Here is a 12069-nt window from a genome sequence, read left to right on the forward strand (position 1 = left end):
GCGTTTTAAACAACAAAACACAAGTAAGGTTTCAAACCTAGACATATGGCGATGAATTATAATGAGAGAGAAGTATAATTAGCGAGGAGAATATGACCCATGAATGCCCAGGAAATCTATGTCATGTCCTGGTTTCTGCTGGTACTCGTTAAACACACATTTGGGATGTGTAGTGATAAATGGTGTAGCGATTGCAGTGTCTTTCCGCAATTGATTCGAACCTGTCGTTGCAGCTCAAGCTGCTAGTTCCGGGGGGCAACACTCCCCTGATGAAAGAGACTTTTCCCCCTCTTGGAAGCGGGATTAACTTTGAGGCTGGGGATACGTATATCTCCGTTTGCCGTGGGAACCTCGCTCGGGCCGGCTTTCTTTTCGGATTGGGCGTTTGCCCTTACTACCCCGTTCTGGGGGCCCAGCAGTTGTTGATCTCATCGGTTCCCGGCTCCGGGACCGGCTCCTGGGATCCGGAGTGGAACCTCGGTTCCGCACTCCCTGTGAGGGCTCGCCGGACCCGTGGTCTCGTCGGACCCGGGCCCCCGGAGCCCATCTCGGTGTGCGTACCTAGCCAGGTACCACTCCCCTCGACCTGGACATTCTGTCCGTTCCGGTCGGAATTTCAAATGGGCTATTTATTGGCCTTGAGCCTTGCCCTTGCCTTCACCCTTGGTCACAGAATCCGGACGGTGCCGGGACCTTGGGGGCAATATCTCTTTCTCCTCTCTCTCTCTCCTCCGGCCTCTCTCGCCGGACTCGGGCTCCCGGAGCCTATCTTCCTCAAAATAACCCCCCTATCATCCCAGGGAGGGATCGCTGGACCTCCCATCTACCACAACGTTTTAAGTTTTACCTCTTAAAGTGCCCCCAGTCAACAGGAGGGGGTTTCAAGAAGACGTATTTTTTCACAGTTTTCAAAACAAAAACACCTATTTTCCCATAAATAGAATTCATAATGATAAATAACCTTTCCTGATAAGAAAATTACACGGTCTTGGTAGCTAACGCAAGCTGATAGTCTCTGCTACTTACCCTGAAATGGTGTTGTCGCTGAAATCCCATGTGTGGGCGTGAGGAGGGTCCAAGAGTGGTCCAAAAGCGAGATTCCTCCTTATACTCTCATGTTAAATTTTGTATTTTTTCTGTTTTTTCTCTCAAAATAACCCCCCTATCACCCTAGGGGGGATCGCACTCCCAATTATGTTACCATTTTGGACAGCAGACATCCCAGTGGTGGTATGCTGTCAAAATGGACCCAAAAGGGCCTGGCTCCTGTGCGTGGTAAGGCCTGCAAGGGTCAAAGCGGGTTTCCTCCGTATACTCTAACGTTAAATTATTGACTTATTTCGGGGTTTTTCACAAAACAACCCCCCTATCACCCTTGGGAGGAATCGCACCCCCAATTATTGTACCATTTTGGACAGCAGACACCCTAGTGGGGTACCCTGTCAAAATGGGCCCAAAAGGGCCTGGCTCCTGTGCGTGGTAAGGCCTGCAAGGTCCAAAGCGGGTTCCCTCCGTATACTCTAACGTTAAATTATTGACTTATTTCGGGGTTTTTCACAAAACAACCCCCCTATCACCCTTGGGAGGAATCGCACCCCCAATTATTGTACCATTTTGGACAGCAGACACCCTAGTGGGGTACCCTGTCAAAATGGGCCCAAAAGGGCCTGGCTCCTGTGCGTGGTAAGGCCTGCAAGGTCCAAAAGCGGGTTTCCTCCACTCTAACGTTAAATTATTGACTTATTTCGGGGGTTTTCACAAAATAGCCCCCCTATCACCCTTGGGAGGAATCGCACCCCCAATAATTGTACCATTTTGGACAGCAGACACCCCAGTGGGGGTACCCTGTCAAAATGGGCCCAAAAGGGTCAAGACCCTGTGCGTGGTAAGGCCTGCAAGGTCCAAAAGCGGGTTTCCTCCGTATACTCTAACGTTAAATTATTGTCTAATTTCGGTGTTTTTCACAAAATAACCCCCCTAACACCCTAGGGGGATCGCACTCCAAATTATGTTACCATTTTGGACAGCAGACACCCTAGTGGTGGTACCTTGTCAAAATGGGCTCAAAAAGACCAGGCCCATGTGCGTGGTAAGGCCTGCAAGGTACAAAAGCGGGTTTCCTCCGTATACTCTTATGTTAATTTATTGACTAATTTCGGGGGTTTTCACAAAACAACCCCCCTATCACCCTTGGGAGGAATCGCACCCCCAATTATTGTACCATTTTGGACAGCAGACACCCTAGTGGGGGTACCCTGTCAAAATGGGCCCAAAAGGGCCTGGCTCCTGTGCGTGGTAAGGCCTGCAAGGTCCAAAAGCGGGTTTCCTCCACTCTAACGTTAAATTATTGACTTATTTCGGGGGTTTTCACAAAATAGCCCCCCTATCACCCTTGGGAGGAATCGCACCCCCAATAATTGTACCATTTTGGACAGCAGACACCCCAGTGGGGGTACCCTGTCAAAATGGGCCAAAAAGGGTCAAGACCCTGTGCGTGGTAAGGCCTGCAAGGTCCAAAAGCGGGTTTCATCCGTATACTCTAACGTTAAATTATTGTCTAATTTCGGTGTTTTTCACAAAATAACCCCCCTATCACCCTAGGGGGATCGCACTCCAAATTATGTTACCATTTTGGACAGCAGACACCCTAGTGGTGGTACCCTGTCAAAATGGGCCCAAAAAGACCAGGCTCATGTGCGTGGTAAGGCCTGCAAAGTCCAAAAGCGGGTTTCCTCCGTATACTCTTATGTTAAATTATTGACTACTTTCGGTGTTTTTCACAAAATAACCCCCCTATCACCCTAGGGGGGATCGCACTCCAAATTATGTTACCATTTTGGACAGCAGACACCCTAGTGGTGGTATCCTGTAAAATTGGGCCAAAAATGGTCAGGCCCTGTGCGTGGTAAGGCCTGTAAGGTCCATAAGTGGGTTTCCTCCCAATACTCTAATGTTAAATTTTGTATTTTTTCGTTTTTTTTTCTCAAAATAACCCCCCTATCACCCTAGGGGGGATCGCACTAACAATTATGTTACCATTTTGGACAGCAGACACCCTAGTGGTGGTACCCTGTAAAAATGGGCCCAAAAGGGCCTGGCTCCTGTGCGTGGTAAGGCCTGCAAGGTCCAAAGCGGGTTCCCTCCGTATACTCTAACGTTAAATTATTGACTTATTTCGGGGGTTTTCACAAAACAACCCCCCTATCACCCTTGGGAGGAATCGCACCCCCAATTATTGTACCATTTTGGACAGCAGACACCCTAGTGGGGGTACCCTGTCAAAATGGGCCCAAAAGGGCCTGGCTCCTGTGCGTGGTAAGGCCTGCAAGATCCAAAGCGGGTTTCCTCCACTCCAACGTTAAATTATTGACTTATTTCGGGGGTTTTCACAAAATAGCCCCCCTATCACCCTTGGGAGGAATCGCACCCCCAATAATTGTACCATTTTGGACAGCAGACACCCCAGTGGGGGTACCCTGTCAAAATGGGCCAAAAAGGGTCAAGACCCTGTGCGTGGTAAGGCCTGCAAGGTCCAAAAGCGGGTTTCATCCGTATACTCTAACGTTAAATTATTGTCTAATTTCGGTGTTTTTCACAAAATAACCCCCCTATCACCCTAGGGGGATCGCACTCCAAATTATGTTACCATTTTGGACAGCAGACACCCTAGTGGTGGTACCCTGTCAAAATGGGCCCAAAAAGACCAGGCTCATGTGCGTGGTAAGGCTTGCAAAGTCCAAAAGCGGGTTTCCTCCGTATACTCTTATGTTAAATTATTGACTACTTTCGGTGTTTTTCACAAAATAACCCCCCTATCACCCTAGGGGGGATCGCACTCCAAATTATGTTACCATTTTGGACAGCAGACACCCTAGTGGTCGTATCCTGTAAAATTGGGCCAAAAATGGTCAGGCCCTGTGCGTGGTAAGGCCTGTAAGGTCCATAAGTGGGTTTCCTCCCAATACTCTAATGTTAAATTTTGTATTTTTTCGTTTTTTTTTCTCAAAATAACCCCCCTATCACCCTAGGGGGGATCGCACTCCAAATTATGTTACCATTTTGGACAGCAGACACCCTAGTGGGGGTACCCTGTCAAAATGGGCCCAAAAAGACCAGGCTCGTGTGCGTGGTAAGGCCTGCAAGGTCCAAAAGCGGGTTTCCTCCGTATACTCTAATGTTAAATTATTGACTAATTTCGGTGTTTTTCACAAAATAACCCCCCTATCACCCTAGGGGGGATCGCACTCCCAATTATGTGACCATTTTGGACAGCAGACACCCTAGTGATGGTATCCTGTAAAATTGGGCCAAAAATGGTCAGGCCCTGTGCGTGGTAAGGCCTGTAAGGTCCATAAGTGGGTTTCCTCCCAATACTCTAATGTTAAATTTTGTATTTTTTCGTTTTTTTTTCTCAAAATAACCCCCCTATCACCCTAGGGGGGATCGCACTCCCAATAATGTTACCATTTTGGACAGCAGACACCCTAGTGGTGGTACCCTGTCAAAATGGGCCCAAAAGGGCCTGGCTCCTGTGCGTGGTAAGGCCTGCAAGGTCCAAAGCGGGTTCCCTCCGTATACTCTAACGTTAAATTATTGACTTATTTCGGGGGTTTTCACAAAACAACCCCCCTATCACCCTTGGGAGGAATCGCACCCCCAATTATTGTACCATTTTGGACAGCAGACACCCTAGTGGGGGTACCCTGTCAAAATGGGCCCAAAAGGGCCTGGCTCCTGTGCGTGGTAAGGCCTGCAAGGTCCAAAAGCGGGTTTCCTCCACTCATAACGTTAAATTATTGACTTATTTCGGGGGTTTTCACAAAATAGCCCCCCTATCACCCTTGGGAGGAATCGCACCCCCAATAATTGTACCATTTTGGACAGCAGACACCCCAGTGGGGGTACCCTGTCAAAATGGGCCAAAAAGGGTCAAGACCCTGTGCGTGGTAAGGCCTGCAAGGTCCAAAAGCGGGTTTCATCCGTATACTATAACGTTAAATTATTGTCTAATTTCGGTGTTTTTCACAAAATAACCCCCCTATCACCCTAGGGGGATCGCACTCCAAATTATGTTACCATTTTGGACAGCAGACACCCTAGTGGTGGTACCCTGTCAAAATGGGCCCAAAAAGACCAGGCCCATGTGCGTGGTAAGGCCTGCAAGGTCCAAAAGCGGGTTTCCTCCGTATACTCTTATGTTAAATTATTGACTAATTTCTGTGTTTTTCACAAAATAACCCCCCTATCACCCTAGGGGGGATTGCACTCCAAATTATGTTACCATTTTGGACAGCAGACACCCTAGTGGTGGTATCCTGTAAAATTGGGCCAAAAATGGTCAGGCCCTGTGCGTGGTAAGGCCTGTAAGGTCCATAAGTGGGTTTCCTCCCAATACTCTAATGTTAAATTTTGTATTTTTTCGTTTTTTTTTCTCAAAATAACCCCCCTATCACCCTAGGGGGGATCGCACTCCCAATTATGTTACCACTTTGGACAGCAGACACCCTAGTGGTGGTACCCTGTCAAAATGGGCCCAAAAGGGCCTGGCTCCTGTGCGTGGTAAGGCCTGCAAGGTCCAAAGCGGGTTCCCTCCGTATACTCTAACGTTAAATTATTGACTTATTTCGGGGGTTTTCACAAAACAACCGCCCTATCACCCTTGGGAGGAATCGCATCCCCAATTATTGTACCATTTTGGACAGCAGACACCCTAGTGGGGGTACCCTGTCAAAATGGGCCCAAAAGGGCCTGGCTCCTGTGCGTGGTAAGGCCTGCAAGGTCCAAAGGCGGGTTTCCTCCACTCATAACGTTAAATTATTGACTTATTTCGGGGGATTTCACAAAATAGCCCCCCCCCTATCACCCTTGGGAGGAATCGCACCCCCAATAATTGTACCATTTTGGACAGCAGACACCCTAGTGGGGGTACCTTGTCTAAATGGGCCAAAAAGGGTCAAGACCCTGTGCGTGGTAAGGCCTGCAAGGTCCAAAAGCGGGTTTCCTCCGTATACTCTAACGTTAAATTATTGTCTAATTTCGGTGTTTTTCACAAAATAACCCCCCTAACACCCTAGGGGGATCGCACTCCAAATTATGTTACCATTTTGGACAGCAGACACCCTAGTGGTGGTATCCTGTAAAATTGGGCCAAAAAGGGCCTGGCCCCTGTGCGTGGTAAGGCCTGTAAGGTCCATAAGTGGGTTTGCTCCCGATACTCTAATTAATGTTAAATTTTGTATTTTTTCGTTTTTTTCTCAAAATAACCGCCCTATCACCCTTGGGAGGAATCGCACCCCCAATTATTGTACCATTTTGGACAGCAGACACCCTAGTGGGGGTACCCTGTCAAAATGGGCCCAAAAGGGCCTGGCTCCTGTGCGTGGTAAGGCCTGCAAGGTCCAAAAGCGGGTTTCCTCCGTATACTCTTATGTTAAATTATTGTCTAATTTCGGTGTTTTCACAAAATAACCGCCCTATCACCCTAGGGGGATCGCACTCCAAATTATGTTACCATTTTGGACAGCAGACACCCTAGTGGTGGTATCCTGTAAAATTGGGCCAAAAAGGGTCAGGCCCCTGTGCGTGGTAAGGCCTGCAAGGTCCAAAAGCGGGTTTCCTCCGTATACTCTAACGTTAAATTATTGTCTAATTTCGGTGTTTTTCACAAAATAACCCCCCTATCACCCTAAGGGGATCGCACTCCCAATTATGTTACCATTTTGGACAGCAGACACCCTAGTGATGGTATCCTGTAAAATTGGGCCAAAAAGGGTCACGCCCCTGTGCGTGGTAAGGCCTGCAAGGTCCATAAGTGGGTGTCCTCCCTATACTCTAATGTTAAAAATATTGTATTTTTTCAATTGTTTCTCAAAATAACCCCCCTATCACCCTTGGGAGGGATTGCATCCCCAATTATGTTACCATTTTGGACAGCAGACACCCTAGTGGTGGTACCCTGTCAAAATGGGCCTAAAAGGGCCTGGCCCCTTGTGCGTGGTAAGGCCTGCAAGGTCCAAAAGCGGGTTTCCTCCCTAGCCTTTTATGTAAAATTTTGTATTTTTTTCGGTTTTTTCTCGAATTAACCCCCCCTTTCACCCAGGGAGGGATCGCACCCCCTATTATTGTACCATGTTGGTCAGCAGACACCCTGGTTTTGGTACCACAATGAAAATATTACAATAATCACAATAATAATGATAATAATGATAATAATAATGAATATGCCAAATTGACCAAAGAAGGTTTTGAGCAAACTACTCTCTTCCACTTGAAAATGCCACATTAACCAATGCACTAATATAAGAGAGGGAACACGGGAAAAGTTTCGCGCGCTCCGCGCACGTATAGCACAGTATTTAGAGTACGATGGAAATGAACTTGACAAATGTGATACGGGGAGTCAGCCTAGTCAGGTATGTTTTAATTCCTCGCTTGCCCGATGGTAATACTCCAGATTCTTTGCACCAAGGTGTGTCATACAGCTCCCCACCCACCAAGACTGACACGCCCTCCCAAATTGGTCAAATGGTAGGCAGTATCCACTCTCTCTGGCTGATCATTTGGGAAATATCGCGCAATTCAGTCCAATATAACGTATGCGTTCCCGCGGGCAAATATGGTATATCCAAAAAAATTCTGTACGCATAGGTACACCATGGGTATGTATACCCACCTCATGACCCAAAGATGAAAAACTGAATAAATATATAAATGACATGAGCCGTCAGGGAAGTTTGTTGTTATTTTGGGCTCAGACGTGCATTCAGAATCCCCTCAATTTTTGTTTTCAGCTCAACTCAACATATATCACTTCCGCCATATGCACAACGTGCATGAAAATTCTCTGGCTATGCGCCCCATGTGTCAATAGTGTCTATTAGAAACTATTCCCAATAAGTTATTCTTTAAGAAGGGGGGGGGGGGGGAACGATGGTTGAGTTGCGGTGATAAATAGGTCGAGGTTACGGGCTTGGACGTGAAATGCATCTCAAGGGGATAGGATGCCGATTGCCGTAACTAATATGGTAAAATATATATAAAATTTAATAATGTTAACCCACAAAGACTGCATATTTCAGGGAAAATTAAGAGTGGCAAAAGTTTATCTAAATGCCACCATTTTACATGTAGGCACTACTGGGATTCAAAAAAAATTCAAAAGGGGAGGGTGTCACACCATCCCCTTATACTCCTCCCTCAGGCCACAATTCAGTGGCGCCCACCTGGTCGACTGCCCCCTAGATCCGCCCTTGGAGTTAGGGGTTTGGAATTGTAATTTTTTACCCTGTTTTAGCAGCCTCTATGATATGGAAATATAATATAAGGTTAGGGTATAAATTATGGTTAGGATTGATATGCAAGAACAAATTAAAATAACTTCTGGGTACAGAATCTAGTACCAAAAACAGTTCAGAGTACTGAAAGTCCTACATACACGGGGAATCACACACACTGACAATTGTGGAGCATCCAAATTGAGCTCAGGTATTTGACAAAAACACAGTTGTGGGGCATGGTAAAATTAGAGGGCGTTTTGAAAAAGTTTGGTTATTCCATAACTCACACTAAAAAACATTATGTAAATTCACTTCTAGGTCAAACTATCAATTGCTTTAAATTAACTCCTTAATGATATTTGATAATTTTAATGTGGAATAGGCAAAAACAGTTGTGGGGCGCCCCACAACTGCAGGTTACACAAAAATCGGATCAACAATTGAATGTGTGTGTCAGTTCTGCTGCCCCACAATGGTGTGGCATGTAAGAACACACACACACACATAAACATACACATAACACATAAACGTATACACATAAACATATACACCGTGACACATACGTTTCTACGTATATTTGTGTGTACATATACGTATATATGCAAATACATATGTAGACCTATATACATATGCCTATACATACTTATTATTGAGACTTTCTTTACTGTATTAAAATCACTGGACATTAGCATACGTCCATATCAATATATAGGCCTAGTAAGGGTATAGGCATGTGGGGTGTGGGGGGGGGAGCGACTTTGAGTCCTACACTTTCTTCACTCCTATATATATATATATATATATATATATATATATATATATATATATATATATATATATATATATATATATGTATATATTATTAGTTATTTGGCTTAGGCTATGTACACGAAACAGAAACAAACAACTACTGATACCTCAATTGAATTTCTACATAGTACAAAAATGGAGGGTTATCGTAGCTCCTTGTGTTTTTTTAGAGTCCATACGGTCTTGTAAATCTTCTTTATTATTTCCTCAAGTATATTGAAATACAGTAAATAGGTACATACCAGGGTAGCATATGCATGCTTAGACACGTTTGTGTACTCTTTCCACCCCCCCCCCCCAGTTCGGGACCGGTTCACTTCCACGTTTGGAAGAGAAAACGTATTCCTGCAAAAACACATAAGGTTGACCATGAGTCATTTATCTTTTGTCAAAATAAAACAAATTTGTTAGCAAACTGCTTATCCACTAATTACTAATCCTCTTACTTCCTCTCACTCTTACTTCTACTAATCCTTTTATACTTCTGTCTATTTTTTGTTCACCATGCTCATTAACTTGTCTGTATTCTGTGATTGTAATTGTCCCTTCTGTTACTGTTACTTGTCATTCATCCTCTGTAGTAGATCTTGCTATGATCAAAACGTCAGGCCCACTTACTTTTACACAAATATCTTTTGTCACAGGTTTTCATTTAGTTGCAAGATAAATTTATCTTGAACTTGATTATTCGGGGACTGTGATAACTTCAGAGAAGTTTGTTTATGGTGACTGCTAAGACAGTAAGAGTTGAGCTGTGCTATTTATTGTACTTTATGTCTGTGTTAGTGTTCCCATTGTGTCCCTATCTCTCTTTATTCTACTTTTATGCTTGATCACCTTTTATGGATCACCCCCGGGAGATCCTAGAACAAAACGTTAAGTTTTCCATCCACTTACTCCCTCCGACGGGCCGGGATCAAGATCCCTGGAGTGTTAGTTCAGTGGTTAACGCCGGTGCCTTTCAATCACATGGTCCCCGGTTCGAGTCACTCCATGATTAATGTGTGTCGTCCAGTTACATAGTTGTTGACAATTAACAATTCATAATCATGGACGTTAAATATAAATGTAAGCGACTGACTTCGGTCAGCCGTTGCGGCTTTGATAAGCCAATGAGGCTTCTTCGCGAGTTCCTGCTTGCAGGAGGATCTAATATACATAAATACATACATACGAGTGCGGGAGCGTTCGCACTGGGAATGTGATCTCGAACAGGAGATCCATTCGGATCGTAACTGATCATGATGTACAAGACCATGAATGGCCTCTCCCCAAATTATCTAACCCAGTTATTCAACTTTACGCACGAAATTCATAATCACAATTTGAGATCCACGACCCAAAGTAACTTATACCTGAAAGATGGTAAAACGGAATATCACAAGCGTAGATTTTCCTTCATAGCTGCCAAAGAATGGAATAGTTTGCCAGCTGAATGCAAGCATGCCAAATCTTTACCTATTTTTAAACGTTTAGTCAATGAATTTTTCAAGTCTTAATCATCTCATTACGCTTTTATGTTCTATACTCATTTTTACAGTTTTGTGATTTACTGTTGTATATTTGTATGTTTAATTGTCTTACTCTTTGTTTATTATTTTATAATATTATTCTTTTTATATTGATTGTATTTTAGGGCCTCGGGGAAGATTAGCTGTGGCTAACCGAGTCACCCTTTTAAAGGTTAATAATAATAACTTCCGGTCACCCTCCAGTGAGAACAATATCTATATGGACCAAGTTAAGCCACAGCAGCTACACATGTAACCCATTCAGCTAACTTTCTTTCAAACTGTGTTTAACCTATTTCAAACATAAGAAGTAATTGTGTAAATTAATCAATATCACAGACACTGACACAAGTGTTACCTGTATAGAACTTAGGACCTTACAGCCAATTTCTGTATGACTCATGTATTTCTTACAGTGGCCCCTCTTTTTTTTGAAAGAGGGGCGGAGGTTGTGGGCCGTTGGTGTTCGTACTTCAAGTTCGTGTCTGCTTCTGTTTTCACGGTGTCACGTACTACTGTCAATCTCTTGAGTTAAATTTGAATTTTAGAGTAAACTTTTAAAGCCTAGATCATTAGTTTTACTCCATTGCAGACAGCAGTTATAAAAGGTTATTCAATATGTCATTTCTGTACTGGAATTTAGTATAGCGCTTTGTGTTGAATTGCAGTCTACACCTTAAAGAGCTTTCACGGTTGACTGGTTTCCTCAAATCAAACAATTTCTTTTGTCAAAGGCTTCTATGAAGTAGACAGTTGTTCACAGGCTGACCTTAACAAATCTATCCTCTTGCTTGTGTGCAAATAACTAAACACAACGTTACCCTTTTCGCTAATGAGGGCTTCATGCTACAGTGCATGTATATGCGGCAGTGGTTAGCATTACGTGCATGCTTCGCGTCTAGCCTTTCCCACAGTTAAACGAAATAAGGAGGGACAGACTCTACCAAGATTTTGATATATGTGGTAATTTGGTACTAAGGATATCCTTTCAAGACCGTGGAACAGTTATATCGCCATGGCATGAAGCCCACTTGCGCCAACCGTGGCGCAGGACAGGGCTTCATGCGCCACAGTGTAATAGGGCTCAAAGTACACGCGAAGTAGTCCATCAGCACCAGTAGGCCTATATTATACGGGTAAGTCTGTGAGAAAAGTGTAGGCTTAGTATACAAGTTGAGTTATGGTCCCAATCTAAGTTATCTGTGTGAACGTTACTAGACTCGGGGTATTTATTCACCTTCGTAGTTCCGCCAAACTGCCACGTTACCAATTCTCAATGTTGTGGTCTAATTTTGTTACATAAACATGAAAGCAACGTATATGTCAACATAGCCTATATGGAGTTTTCACTAAATATGCAACCTTGCAACCATTTAATAACATAGATACGGCAGTACGAAAGTAGTACTTCTGCCTACCAAAGTTAAAATATTGTAGGCATACAGAGGTATCCTTAATTTCATAGCAGTCAA

General features: G+C 44.2%; 1 protein-coding gene across 2 annotated transcripts in view; it reads left to right on the forward strand.

Moving 5' to 3' along the window:
• LOC139978448 (uncharacterized) overlaps positions 1 to 12069 on the forward strand; it is a 73993-nt gene that overhangs the window by 42059 nt on the left and 19865 nt on the right. Inside the window, exon 1 of one of the 2 annotated variants that reach the window (XM_071988690.1) lies at positions 11328 to 11733. The exons of the other annotated variant lie outside the window; for it this stretch is intronic. The gene's annotated coding sequence lies outside the window, so the exon portion shown is untranslated. Of the gene's footprint in view, positions 1 to 11327; positions 11734 to 12069 lie in introns of those variants that run through there. 2 annotated transcript variants of the gene reach the window in all.

This window comes from Apostichopus japonicus, chromosome 13 (assembly GCF_037975245.1).
Source record: "Apostichopus japonicus isolate 1M-3 chromosome 13, ASM3797524v1, whole genome shotgun sequence".
NCBI lineage: Eukaryota > Metazoa > Echinodermata > Holothuroidea > Aspidochirotida > Stichopodidae > Apostichopus > Apostichopus japonicus.